Here is a 15259-nt window from a genome sequence, read left to right as displayed (position 1 = left end):
ACCGTGCCCGAAGCGTGGCGAGCGCAGCGAGCCCCGCGAGGGGACTCGGTCTCATAAGAAAAACGGGAGCCCAGATATTACATAAGTACCCAATACTATTATATCATAGTTTTTTAGATCAGGTTGAGTATCCCTTATACAAAATGCTCGGGACCAGAAGAATTTTGGAAAACGGATTATTTCGTATTTCAGAATATTTTTATATTTCAATGAAGTATCTTGCATTTATGTTCTACAAACACATCAAACACATTGAATACACACAAATATATTTGATTTGTGCATAAAACAAGGTTTCAAAATATGAAACAAAGTTTGTGTACAATCTGAGATACTGAATTTGAATGCCAAACAATCATATTTAGTGCCAGTTACATTTTATGTACTCAGTAGTGCTGTGACAGATGTCCCCAGTAGTGCCAGTTACATATCATGTCCTCAGTAGTGGGTTGACAGATGTCCCCAGTAGTGCCAGTTACATATCATGTCCTCACTAGTGCTGTTACAGATGTCCTCAGTAGTACCAGTTACATATCATGTCCCCAGTAGTGCCAGTTACATATCATGTCCTCCGTAGTGCTGTTACAGATGTCCCCAATAGTGCCAGTTACATATTATGTCCTCAGTAGTGCTGTTACATATGTCCTCAGTAGTACCAGTTACATATCATGTCCTCAGTAGTGCTGTTACAGATGTCCCCAGTAATGCCAGTTACATACCATGTCCCCAGTAGTGCTGTTACAGATGTCCCCAGTAGTACCGGTTACATATCATGTCCCCAGTAGTGCCAGTTACATATCATGTCCTCAGTAGTTTTGTTAAAGTTGTCCTCAGTAGTACCAGTTACATATCATGTCCCCAGAAGTGCCAGTTACATATCATGTCCTCCGTAGTGCTGTTACAGATGTCCCCAATAGTGCCAGTTACATTTCATGTTCTCAGTAGTGCTGTTACATATGTCCTCAGTAGTACCAGTTACATACCATGTCCTCAGTAGTGCTGTTACAGATGTCCCCAGTAGTACCAGTTACATATCATATCCCCAGTAGTGCCAGTTACATATCATGTCCTCAGTAGTGCAGCTACAGATGTCCCCAGTAGTGTCAGTTACATATCATGTCCCCAGTTGTGCCAGTTACATATCACATCCTCAGTAGTGCTGTTACAGATGTCCCCAGTAGTGCCCGTTACATATCATGTCCTCAGTAGTGCTGATACAGATGTCCCCAGTAGTGCCAGTTACATATCATGTCCTCAGTAGTTCTGTTAAAGATGTCCTCAGTAGTACCAGTTACATATCATGTCCCCAGTACTGCCAGTTACATATCATGTCCTCTGTATTGCTGTTACAGATGTCCCCAGTAGTGCCAGTTACATATCATGTCCCCAGTAGTTCCAGTTACATATCATGTCCTCAGTAGTGCTGTTACAGATGTCCCCAGTAGTGCCTGTTACATACCATGTCCCCAGTAGTGCCAGTTATATATCATGTCCTCAGTATTGCTGTTACAGATGTCCTCAGTAGTGCCAGTTACATATCATGTCCCCAGTAGTGCCAGTTACATATCATGTCTTCAGTAGTGCTGTTACAGATGTCCCCAGTAGTGGCAGTTACATATCCTGTCCTCAGTAGTGCTGTTACAGATGTCCCCAGTAGTGGCAGTTACATATCATGTCCTCAGTAGTGCTATGACAGATGTCCCCAGTAGTGCCAGTTACATATCATGTCCTCAGTAGTGCTGTTACAGATGTCCTCAGTATTACATATCAAATCCCCAGTAGTGCCAGTTACATATCATGTCCTCAGTAGTGCTGTTACAAATGTCCCCGGTAGTGCCAGTTACATATCATGTCCCCAGTAGTGCCAGTTACATATCATGTCCTCAGTAGTGCTGTTACAGATGTCCCCAGTAGTGCTCGTTACATATCATGTCCTCAGTAGACCAGTTACAGATATCCCCAGTGGTGCCAGTTACAAATCATGTCCCCAGTAGTGCTGATACAGATGTCCCCAGTAGTGCCAGTTACATATCATGTCCTCAGTAGTGCTGTTACAGATGTCTCCAGTAGTGCCAGATACATATCATGTCCCCAGTAGTGCTGTTACAGATGTCCCCAGTAGTGCCAGTTACACAACATGTCCTCAGTAGTGCTGTTACAGATGTCCCCAGTAGTGCCCGTTACATATCATGTCCTCAGTAGTGCTATTACAGATGTCCCCAGTATTGCTGTTACAGATGTCCCCAGTAGTGCCAGTTACATATCATGTCCTCAGTAGTGCTGTTACAAATGTCCCCAGTAGTGCCAGTTACATATCATGTCCCCAGTAGTGCCAGTTAATATCATGTCCTCAGTAGTGCAGTTACAGATGTCCCCAGTAGTGCCCGTTACCTATCATGTCCTCAGTAGTACTGTTACAGATGTCCCCAGTAGTGCCAGTTACATATCATGTTCTCAGTAGTGCTGTTAGAGATGTCCCCAGTAGTGCCAGTTACATAAAACCTACAAAGAAATCTGTCACCATTTGGCCAGAGGGGGCTATGGTTAGACTGCAGGACAGTTTAGAATTCATGGATTGGGATATGCTGATCAAGGAAAGCAAGGTAGATGGTATAGTCCAGGTCGATCATCTAGCATCACTAGTTTCAGGCTACATAAACTGTTGTATAGAGAGTATGATAGTGAAAAAAAATATTAGAATATTCTCCAATGAGGAACCTTGGGTTAACGGCAAGGTACACTCGCTATTAAAAGCCCGGAACAGGGCTTTTAAATCAGAAGATTTAATGCTGTATAAATCTGCAAAAATTTAACTGCTACAGGGTATCAGACAGGCAAAAATTTACTATTCTGAAAAAATTGAGGCACAGAGTAACCAAAATAAAAATCCTATATGTATGTGGCAGTTGATTCAAGAAATCACTGGTTACAAAGAAAGGAAAGTGGAGGTGGGGGGTGATAATAGTCTGTTAGTCAGCAACTTAAACTCCTTTTACTCTAGATTTGACAAAGAAAATAATGTACCCATTGTGTCTAGAACTAGTTGGGAGGGCGAATCCCCCATTATATTTGATGTTAGTGCAGTGGTGCATTGCTTGTGTCAGACAGATCCGAAAAAATTAGCTGGTCCTGATGGGATCTGTGGTAGTGTTTTAACTAATTGTGCAGATCAACTGGGTGGGATTTTAACTTTTTTATTTAACCTCAACCATCATCCTGGGTTCCTAAAAAGAAAGGCCTCCCCATATGTTTGAATGACTATAACCCAATTGCGGTAACGTCATTGGTAACTAAATGCATTGAGACAGTGGCGTAAGTTTGTCGCAGTTGCCCAGAGGCAAGATAAAAATTGGTGCCCCCCCCTAACACACACACACCATCTTATATAAATATATGTATGCATGTATGTATGTTATGGATATTATGTTTAGAATAAAGAGAGTGTGACATCTATTGTCCTGCTAGGAGGAGGAGTCAGCCACAGAAGCGATATCAACAGCTTTCAATTAACTTATTCAAACTCACAGGCGAAGAGTGGTGCCCCCTTGGGAGCAGGAGCCCGGCGGCAGATGACTCCATTGCCTTCCAGAGTTCTGCCTCTGCATTGAGAGATTGCTAATAAGACAGATTTCAGTCATTTCTGCCGGTAAAATTTGACCCCTTCCAATTTGCATACAGGAAAAAACCATTGTTCAGATGATGCGGTAGCTTCTGTTATGCACTCCACCTTAACGCATTTGGAACATAAATCAGCCTACGTCAGGATTCTTTTGGTGGACTATAGTTCCGCATTCAATACAGTTATCCCAATGTCACTAGTATCAAAATTATTTGGCTTAGGTTTGAGCGGATCTACCTGTAATTGGATTTTAAATTTCCTAACTGATAGACCTCAGGTGGTTAAAATGGGGAATGCTGTATCTGAGGAGATAACAATTCAAACCGGAGTGCCGCAGGGATGTGTCCTCCGTCCCCTACTATACTCGCTGTTTACCCATGACTGCATATCGTCCTCTGAGTCTGTCAAGATTGTGAAATTTGCGGACGATATAGCAGTTGTGGGGCTGATCAGAGATGATGCTGAAACCCACTATAGAAAAGAAATAGCGAGACTGATAGCCTGGAGTGAGGGAAATTATTTAGTGTTAAACGAAGGAAAAAACAAAGAATTAGTGATGTGGAATCTGGCACACTGCGATGACTAGTGATATTAGGGTGAACAGAAAGCAATGGCTATGAGAATAGGTCTTAGAGACCTGCAGGCCTGGAGCTCAGTGAGGGGTGTCCAGGCTGTGCATTCAGTATGTGCTGGAGGTGGTGAAGTCTTAGCTCACTGTTGTATGTTGAAAGCAGTATGTTTGGGTGATATTAGAAGGTAGATGGGTGTCCTCCTGTCCTCTCCTGTTTATCTCTATATTCTTATTAATATTTACTCACACTTTACACTACCACACGTCACAGCTGCACACAACACAGCCATACACGGCAACCAGCCGTCCAGGTTCAGGTTACATAGAAATGTCTGAGTTTGTGATGGCTCTGGTGGGTCTACTTTCCTGGGCAGCAGCTTCACTCATGATGGTCAGCAATTCTGTAGGCTAAAAAAAAATTACAAATGGAAATTAATTCCCGTACAACTCTGAATCAGGCCGTAAGGTCAACAATTTACTCAACTCCACATCCTGTGACTCTATATCCTCCATACTCTTTTTAGCAGATGCCAAGAAGGCATTTGCTAGAGTGGATTGGGGGTTTTCTGATGGGAGTACTCAAGCATATGGGATTGGGTCTAAAGAGAATTACGGTGCAATAGCATTGTATATGAATCATTTTCTATTGGGATGGTACTAGGCAGGGGAGCCCTCCCCTCCCCCTCTTTTTGTTCTCTGCATGGAGCTGTTGGCTAGATTCATTAGAAGTAACTACAACATATTGGGCCTACAGCAGCTTTGTTGAGCATAAATTGGTGCCCTGTAGGAGTGGGAAGCTGCATCACCACTACCACTCACTGGCAGCAGTAATCCGATGAGACTGTCCACTCTCTGCTCCTTTGCCTCTGTTCATCCCAGCTCACCCTCCTCCATCAAGTTGCAGGGAGCTATGGATGCAGCTGAGCTGACCAGGCTGCTTTAACTCACGGCCAGAGACCGGGACCTACAGAGCTGCCTTCCTTGCTGCCTGTGTCTCTGTCTCCACTGAAGATGGCTCCTCCAACCGCTACTTCTTCAACAGTCCCCACCCCCCACCACCACTCCTCACCTGTATGGTGCACTGGCGGAACACACATCAACACCTGCTCAGTATAACAGAGTTCTGGCTCCCAGCAGTCCCAGAAACCCAGTATCTCCAGTGTGAATAGTGCCTGTGCCCCCAGTCTATAATCCAGCCCTTGTGTCCATCATTTACAGGGCTTATTAGAGTGTATTTCTTTATTGGGTTCTAGTTATTCATAAAAGTTGTATTGTGTCTTTTCAAACTTAATATTTTTCTAAGTATAATGAGATTAGAATTCATCTTTATTTTACCACTGAGCAATTGTATACAGAGCTAAACATGGGGAATTAATTAAATTAATTTAGGGAATTAAACAATAACAGTTTAGTCAAAACCTCAAAAGATTAATTAACCGAACATTTGTATAATGTATACTAACAATGATTCAACGGGATACGGTACATATAAAGGATCTGTTTTCTGTCGTGTTCTTTTAAATGCTGAAATCAGGCTTACAATACACATGCTGAAATTCTATTTAATTATTATTTAAAATACAAAGCCGTTTCCTTTTGTCATTTTACTGTTACAGCCAAGACTTTAAAGAGAACATTTTTAATATTTGACTACAGTATATTGGCATGTTATTTTTACAGGTTAACATACATTTATTATCTTGTGTCAGATATATAGTACTTATATTTTATTAACTTTAAATTTATAATGTTATATTTATGGATTTACAATATAGGTTTTTTCTTTGCCGTTTTGGTTTGTCTCTTGTTATATCATACAGGTACAGTATTACTATTACAGCTGATTTCTATTATATGCTTCATGCATAGACGCTTTAGTAAATGTCCATCTTCCTGTGATTCTTTGATTGGCTGTGGGTGGATAAAATGTTGTTTATTTAGTTACGACCTATCAGAAAATATTCACGCACGTGAAATTTTAGTAAAAGTTGCAACAAAAATGTGTGCAGTGTGAATTTGAATTAAATCACTTTGGTAATGTTGGTTCAATGCAATCTTAGTCAGTTGCTCTTGTTTCCAGAAGTCCGTGTTTCTAGACACTGTGGGTTCTGTGTACTAAGTATTTAACCAATCAGCTCCTATCGGCCGTGTTACAGGCAATGTTTAACAAATGATAGGAGCTGGCGGGTTGGTACTTTTTTCTTTCCAAGATGTATTTATTCTGCTGTGTAGAGTAGTTGGGGTGGAGAATTAATAATTTTATGGAATAGTCAAGGCCAAATTACATCAGAGGAATGCGTGAATTTCTGCACACGACTATGTATAAAGATATCCATGACACATTAACAAATGTGTTTTTTTTTTTGCAAATAGATTTTTATTAAATTTTACATAAATTTGCACAAAGAAAGGACTTTATGTGTACAATAGACAGAGACATGCGGTAAAACAAACTAAAACACTTGTCTAAATTCACACTATATAAGTTGTTTGTATAAATGCAATTTAGACTGCTCCACACAAAAGTCCATGTATAAACCAAATCACATGATACATGTCAAACAAGAAGAAGTAACAGAGCCATTGGGGAAAAAAGAAGGGTAAAAGCGTAAGAAAGAAGGAAAAAAGGAGGGTGAGGGATATGAAATAAGGAGTGTGGTCTCCTAGGTATCAAATCTCTGAGAGCAATTGACATGCAAGAATGTTAACAGTGGTCAAGTTACAACATAGTTTTATAATGTTCCGACTCTTTAAATGTCAGCCAGGGCAACCAAGTTGTATTAAAGGATACTCGTTTAGAGTCTAATAAGGAAATAAGATCATCCATAGCCATGTAATGATCCAATCGATTACACCATTCTTGTATGGACACATTAACAAATGTTGATGTCTCTAAAATTAGGAAATTACGGATTGTTTCTTGTAACAATGTACTTAGAGTATATATTGCCCAACAAAACATACTGCTGTTAATAACATGGTATAACTGTACAAAATGTGAGGCTTACAATAGTACCAATCTACCTTTTTAATTTAATAGCACACACATAAAAATGAAAGATTTTTTTATAATTTATTTAAAAAATATTTGAAATTTCTATAATTACATGAAACCTGATTTTTTTAAAATAACAAATACAATTGTACAAATGTTGGGCAGAATGTAATGCCGGAAGACTTTGGCTTCAGTGGAGGATGCCGGCCCAACTCAGATGCTTTATTTTAAAAGGGCAATCATTTACAAGGCAAAACCATGACTTGTAAATGATTGCCTCTTTAAAAAAAGATCTGAGTTGACACAAAAGGTTGACACAACCAAAATGTCGATATGGCAGTGGTCAACACATTTATTTCTGTCAACTTAGGGTCAATTGTAAGTTTCAAAACATGAAAGCCCAATTAGTGTACTGCGTCCCCATGCATGATTCATGCTTCAGACAAGGTCCACTACCCCTGTGCTCTGCTCAGGTTCCTGTACCCAGTTGTAGTCCACAATGATGGTGAAGTATGAAAACGGTATAAAAATGGGGGAAAAAAATCCCCAAAAACTTGTTTCAACTATTGTCAAAAAATTGAACTTGTTGACCTATTGACCATATCCACCATATGCATGTTGACCATATGCTGTCTACATATTGGCTGTCGAGCTATTGGCCGGAACTGGTGTGGCCATAAATGTGTAGGCAAGATAATTATAGAGGGTGGAAAACTTCTTTAAGATTGCCACAACTTCTGAGTCAAATTTGCACTAAAAAAATATGGAAAATAAAACGGTTCTTAGATATAATATTTTCTTACACGCTTATGTTCTGTTCTGTATTCTAGGTATCCCCATTATGAATCCAAATAACCAAACTACAAAAGGAGACTTTATTTTACTTGGACTATCCAATGATCCCAGAACAAAGATTGCCCTTTTTGTGACATTTACTCTTATATACATAACATCTTTATCAGAAAATGCAGTACTGATTGTGCTTACACAAAGTACCAATAAACTACTGACACCAATGTATATGTTCATATGCAATCTGTCGATCCTGGATATTACTTTTACGTCCGTTACTGTTCCAAAAATGCTGTCTGGACTCCTTGTAGATCAAAATCACATCTCCTATATCGGATGTTTCACTCAACTTTATTTCTTCCACTTCCTGGGCAGCGCGGAATGCTTTCTTTTAAGTATTATGGGTTATGACCGGTATGTGGCTATTTGTTATCCGCTCCGTTACTCGCAGATTATGAGTCGCACAGCCTGCATTAAACTGGCGTCTGGCTGCTGGATTACTGGATTCTTCTACTCAATGGTTCATACCATATTTACATCAACATTATCATTTTGTGGCTCCAGAGAAATTAACCATTTCTTCTGTGACATGCCACCATTACTGATGTTGTCCTGCACAGATACAAAATATAATGCTATTGTCATTTTGGGATTGGGTGGTCTTGCAGCTGGTGCGTCATTTTTATTGACTATAATATCTTATTTTTATATAATTTCTGCAATTGTTCAGATGCGCTCTACAGAGGGAAGACGTACTGCATTTTCCACCTGTGCATCTCATCTGACGGTTGTGATCATATTTTACGGGACAATCGTTATCATGTATCTGAGACCTCAATCAAGCTACTCAATGGAGCACGATAAAATGCTATCTGTGTTTTATAATGTAATAACGCCAATGCTAAACCCGATGATCTACAGCATGAGGAACAAAGAGGTCAAGAATGCTTTTATTAAATGTTTTAGAAGGAATTTCAAATATTAAGTAAAACAGGGGAGAGAACAGATTAGAGAAAGGAACACTTGGATTAATTGAATAATATCAGAGAAAATGTAATAGTTTCTAAATAAAAAAATTTGGAGTCTATTTTTAAAGATTAGCAATTTATCTCTCCGTGGGCCTAATTCAGCAGCATGTATAGCAAAGCCGAAAAAAGAACACAACTGGGCAAAACCATGCTGCACTGCAGGTGGGGCAGATGTAAGGCTATTATATTCTCCCTCTTTTATATTCTCTCTCTATGCCAACATGGAAGGTAAAGTATGAACAAAGCAGTTAAAAGAATCATGAAAAACTGATGTCGACCTTGTCATGTGTCTACCCTTTTAATATCAACATTTTGACCATGTCACCCTATTGCATGTAGAATTTTTCAACCCTGCTGACCTTTTGAACCTGTCGACCTATTGCATGTCAACCTTTTTGGGGAAGACCTAGTGACCTATTGTCTATCTAGACACTGTAGATCTATGAACAGGAACCAGGCTGCACTGTCTGAGAGCAGCACAAGTAGGAACATAATCAGCAATGAGGCTGGAGGGAAGAACGATGGTGGGTCATTGCTAAGAATAAAGGGCTATATTAGCATTGTTGAGATTAAATATGAGGGTGTAGATGTAAATGATATTGGCCTGCTGTGGTTGATTAACATGAAGGGTTTATTTCCATGCAACTGAATCAGATAATTTGGTCTTGTATAACAGTCAAACTGCTACTCTCTATACCAGGGGTGGCCAAACAGGTACTTGATCAACTAGCTGGTGCACAGCTGTAGTCATTACTAACTGTCACATTTTCAAACCTAACAATACACACAAATGGGGGTTTCCAACCAACAGGCGCAAAATGAAGTGGATAATAGTCTCTGAATCTTCCTACGTTCTCCTCAAAGGTTACTCGACCATATGGGGGAAAATTCAGAAGAGAAGAAGGTAGTTAGGTCTGACCAACCCAAGGATAAAACAAGATGGCACAATGGATATTTTGTGAAGAGATGGATGGGCGTACCCTACTTACGGTAGGTAGGGCAGCGTAAAGGCACGTAGCAGTTTCTTTTTTCTTCTTTTCTTCTCCAGTGACTCTCTTTCACGTTGTGATCCTCAATTTTCGTCGGTGAACGTGATATGGAAAGAAGGTATAATGTATAGGTTTACACTTAGTTGACTGTGTGTCAAAATAAATTTATCAACACCATGTGACTTGATTTCTTGATAGGCAGAAAAGGTGCTTAGATCGTACCTTACTCACCAACAATATAAGCAAGGTACACATATAAAGGTTTCTTTTACTCAGAGAAATTATTATTCCTTATGCAGACCAAATATTGGCGTACCCCAACTCACGTAAAGGAAAGTATCTTCATACACGTAGCGTGTTCTTTATTTGGTGGGGCTCGATGTCAATCAATGGACCATATTTCTCTCCCAATTGTGTAGTGAAAAATATAACAAAATTGTGTCAGATCAATAGTAATGAAACCTCCTCCTAGGTTTACACTTAATTGACTGTGTGTCAAAATAAATTTATCAACACCTTGTGACTTGATTTCTCGGTAGACAGAAAAAGTGCTTGGATCGTACCTTACTCACCAACAGTATAAGTAAGGTACACATATAAAGGTTTCTTTTACTCAGAGAATTTATTCTTCCATATGTAGACCAAATATAGGCGTACCCCAACTCACGTGAAGAAATGTGTCTTTATACACGTAGCGTGTTCTTTATTTGGTGGGGCTCGGCGTCAATCAATGGACCATCTTTTTCTCCCAATTGTGTGGTGAAAAATATAACAAAAGTTGTGTCAGATCAATGATAATAAAACCTCCTTTATATTAGAGGTAAAGATACGTGATTTTACCTCTAATATAAAGGAGGTTTTATTATCATTGATCTGACACAACTTTTGTTATATTTTTCACCACACAATTGGGAGAAAAATATGGTCCATTGATTGACGCCGAGCCCCACCAAATAAAGAACACGCTACGTGTATAAAGACACATTTCTTCACGTGAGTTGGGGTACGCCTATATTTGGTCTACATATGGAAGAATAATTTCTCTGAGTAAAAGAAACCTTTATATGTGTACCTTACTTATACTGTTGGTGAGTAAGGTACGATCCAAGCACTTTTTCTGCCTATCAAGAAATCAAGTCACAGGGTGTTGATAAATTTATTTTGACACACAGTCAACTAAGTGTAAACCTATACATTATACCTTCTTTCCATATCACGTTCACCGACGAAAATTGAGGATCACAACGTGAAAGAGAGTCACTGGAGAAGAAAAGAAGAAAAAAGAAACTGCTACGTGCCTTTACGCTGCCCTACCTACCGTAAGTAGGGTACGCCCATCCATCTCTTCACAAAATATCCATTGTGCCATCTTGTTTTATCCTTGGGTTGGTCAGACCTAACTACCTTCTTCTCTTCTGAATTTTCCCCCATATGGTCGAGTAACCTTTGAGGAGAACGTAGGAGGATTCAGAGACTATTATCCACTTCATTTTGCGCCTGTTGGTTGGAAACCCCCATTTGTGTGTATTGTTTGGTATTGTTGATTATTGGGTGATAATCTGGGGTCAGTACATTCTTTAGGCAGCATAGCGCCATCACAAGTCTACTCCTAAAAAATTTCTATAGCTACATTTTCAAACCTGCTGCATTCATTCCTACTATAGATCCCCAGGTGGGTTGAAAAATATGAACGGTTGGGAGATCTTGAGGACAGCTTTGGCCACCCCTGCACTACAGTATGTGGCACTCACTAGAATAATCACTGTAATATAGAGAGGTCCAGGGGCAAATCCAGGACTTTTATGGGGGTTTCCCCCAAAAAATGTACAATATATTACTAAGCCCCATACCCTTGTGACAAAATGCAGCAATTCAAAGATCAATCGGTAGGAGGGGGGGGGGGGGAGGAGGCTAAAAATAATGTTCAATGGATTCTCTTCCTGCTAAGTATTAAGCAACCAATCAGATTCTGTGTCTCATTTTTCAAACGTGTCTTAGAAAATGATTACCAGAATCTAATTGGCTGCTATGGATAAAATAACATCTTTACATTTTTAAACACTTTTAAATATTAAATTTATCCCTAGTACTTTATTTCCAACCAAAAAATTGAGTCCCTTTCTGAATTTAAGTTCATCTTCTCATCTCTGAAGCATCCAGTGAATAAAAGGTAACTTTCGACATCTTAAGTCTATACGTTCTGCAAATAATGAATCTCAAAAACTAATATTTAACTCAGGTGTAATACAAGGTTGCCGACTTTTTAGGCTGCCCTGTCCAGGAGAGGGCAGCCAGTTCATGAAGTAGGGGTGGGGCTGGCAAACGTGTCACAAAAGGGGTTACAGTTAGTCTCTGATTGGCTGGTGCTTAATCACTCTTCATTTTATCACTTTTCAAACTTAGTAGATTTGACCCATTGTCATTTCAAAGACTATCCTAGATAAAAGAGAACAGAAGCTGATGGTTACTGTGATGTTAGTGTATTAGAATGCTTAATATTTGTAGACACTACCTTATTGATATGTGTAAGCTTGAATCTTCAGTGATGTTCCCTAGGACCATGGGAATGCTGGGAAGTGGGTGTTCCTGAGGCAGTGTGTCTGAAGTTGGATGGAATAAAACAGCACAGCAGGAACTCACATGTCTCTGTGTCCTTCTGACTGGATTTACAAACTTATAAACAAAACATGGTGTCAGAAGAAGTTTAACTTGGACTGCTAGTGCCCTCAGAGTGTGAAAGATCCTGCAGCCACCTGTAAGGCTGTGATACTCAGTGTCTGCAAAGCCTGCCGTGTGCTCCTCTCTTCAAACAGTGAGTAACCAAACTGGCTCCTCCAACCGGCATGTCTGGTAACTTGTCTGAGAACTGGAAAAGATTTAAGCAAAGGTTTAATATATATCTTGTTGCATGTGGACCTGATACAGAGGCTGACAAAACAAAGGCATCCATTTTCCTACATGGACTCAGAGAGAGACTGCTGAGAGAGCAAGACCTAACACTAGACAAGGCAGTGACTATGTGCAGATCTGCAGAAATAACTAGATTTCAAGACAAAAAGTTACACAATGTACATGTAGTGCAGAAAACAGAGCCAAGCAAACCTCCATTTTCAAGAATGAAGCAGTCTAAGCCACAGTCTAATAAGGAAATTTGTAGTAGATGTGGAAATGCTCACAATCCTTAAATGTGCCCTGCTTATGGTAAAACCTGCATGAAATGTGGTAGACTTAATCACTTTGCCAAATGCTGTAAAATGAAAAGTGAAACAACCAAAGTGCATGCTGTTAAACAAACAGAAGAGTTCTTTGTGGATTGCATTGAACTTTGCAGTGCAGACAAGAAAGAATGGATTGTCCCTTTAACTGTGCAGGTGAATTTAATATTGTTTCAAGACTATAAGACTTTTAGAGTAAAACCTAAAATTCATCCAACCAAAGTGAAAGTTACAGGGTACACTGGGGAGGAAATTCCTGTGAAAGATACATGCTTAGTGACACTGAAATATAAGGGAAAACAGTTTAAAACATCTCTACTGATTGTGGATAAAAATGTGCAACCAATTCTAGGATTAAGTTCCTGTGAGAAACTAAGCTTGCTAAAGAAAGCTTTTACGGTGACATCACAAGTAGAAGATGACTGCAAATCGATGTTTACAGAATACAGAGACTTGTTTGAAGGTCTAGGTTGCTTGCCTGGAGAGCATAAAATAAATATAGATACGCAAGTTTCTTCCGTGATACACCCCTGTAGAAAAGTGCTGTTTGCGCTGAGAGAAAAACTGAAACAAGAATTAAATTGCATGGAAGCCTTGGGTGTGATACAGAAAGTTGATGAGCCTACTGACTGGGTAAGCTCCTTAGTAATTATTGAAAAGAAAAATGGACAACTCAGAATATGTCTAGACCCCAGAGATTTAAACAAAGCTATTAAACGAGAACATTTCAAACTACCAACTAGAGATGAGATGTCGCAATTTGTGGGAGCAAAATGGTTCAGTAAATTAAACGCATCTTCAGGATTCTGGCAAATGAAGCTAGATGAGGCCAGCTCAAAGCTTTGTACATTTAATACACCAGAAGGTCGATACAGTTGTCTTTGACTACCATATGGAATTTCGTCTGCTCCAGAAGTATATCACAAAAAGATACACATGATTTTTGAAAATATTCCAAGGGTGTTAAAACAATGAGGGATGACATTATTGTCTGGGGATCTACAAAGGATGAGCATGATTCTAGAGTGAGACAAGTAATGGAACTTGTCAATAAAGTGAATCTAAAGCTAAACAAGGACAGATGTGAATTTGGCATGAATACACTTACCTTTATGGGCGACGTGGTCTCGGATCAAGGTGTAAAACCAGACCCAAGGAAAATATCAGCCATAGTGTACATGGAATGTCCTAACAACTAAGACTTCAGAAGATTCCTAGGAATGATTACTTACTTAGGAAAGATTATTTCTCAACTCTCTGAACAAACAGCCTCTCTTAGATGGTTGTTGGACAAAGATAACAAGTGGATGTGGTCACATGAAGGAGAAGAAAGTTGGCAAAACTTGAAACAGATCATTACAGAGCAACCAGTGCTAAAATTCTTTGATCCTGCGAAAAGAATAAGAATTTCAGCAGATGCTTTGCAATTTGGCCTAGGCTCAGTGTTGTTACAAGAACATGAATATGTAAAAAATTACTTAACATCGTGTGAGAAAGAAATGAGCACAGGTACAGAGGAAGATTACACTGAGGCCGTGTGGGCAGAGATAACCGACAATAACAAAAAAACTAATAAAATCTTAATAGGGGTATGCTATAGACCTCCAAACATAAACGAAAGGGACGAGTCTCTTCTTTGAAACCAAATCAATCAAGCAACCGGCCAAGTGTCAGGTATTAATTATGGTGGATTTTAATTTACCTGATATTGATTGGAAAAACGTAACATGTAAAACGGCAAGAAGCAGTGGGTTCCTAAGATTACTTAAAGACCAGTTTATCACACAAACGGTAGAAGCCCCAACTCGTAATAAGGCATTATTGGAATTGGTATTAACAAATAACATAGATCTAGTCCCAAACACAAAAGTAATTGAACATCTAGGGAACAGTGACCACAATATGGTTTCACTGTAAATCAACTTCAGTAAATTACATCATAAAGGATCAGCAAAAATACTAAACTTCAGAAAAGCTAACTTCAGAGAAGCACTAAAAAGAATTGTGTGGGAAACTGTTTTTGAGGGGAAAAATGCTGAGGAAATGTGGG

At 39.4% G+C, this 15259-nt stretch overlaps 1 pseudogene; it reads left to right on the top strand.

Moving 5' to 3' along the window:
* The first annotated feature begins 8026 nt into the window (after positions 1-8026).
* Positions 8027-14094, top strand: LOC146049521 (olfactory receptor 5AR1-like; annotated as a pseudogene).
* The last annotated feature ends 1165 nt before the right edge of the window (positions 14095-15259 follow it).

The sequence above is a fragment of the Crinia signifera genome, chromosome 12, assembly GCF_055691185.1.
Source record: "Crinia signifera chromosome 12, ASM5569118v1, whole genome shotgun sequence".
Lineage (NCBI taxonomy): Eukaryota > Metazoa > Chordata > Amphibia > Anura > Myobatrachidae > Crinia > Crinia signifera.
This window is presented reverse-complemented; position numbering and strand designations above follow the sequence as displayed.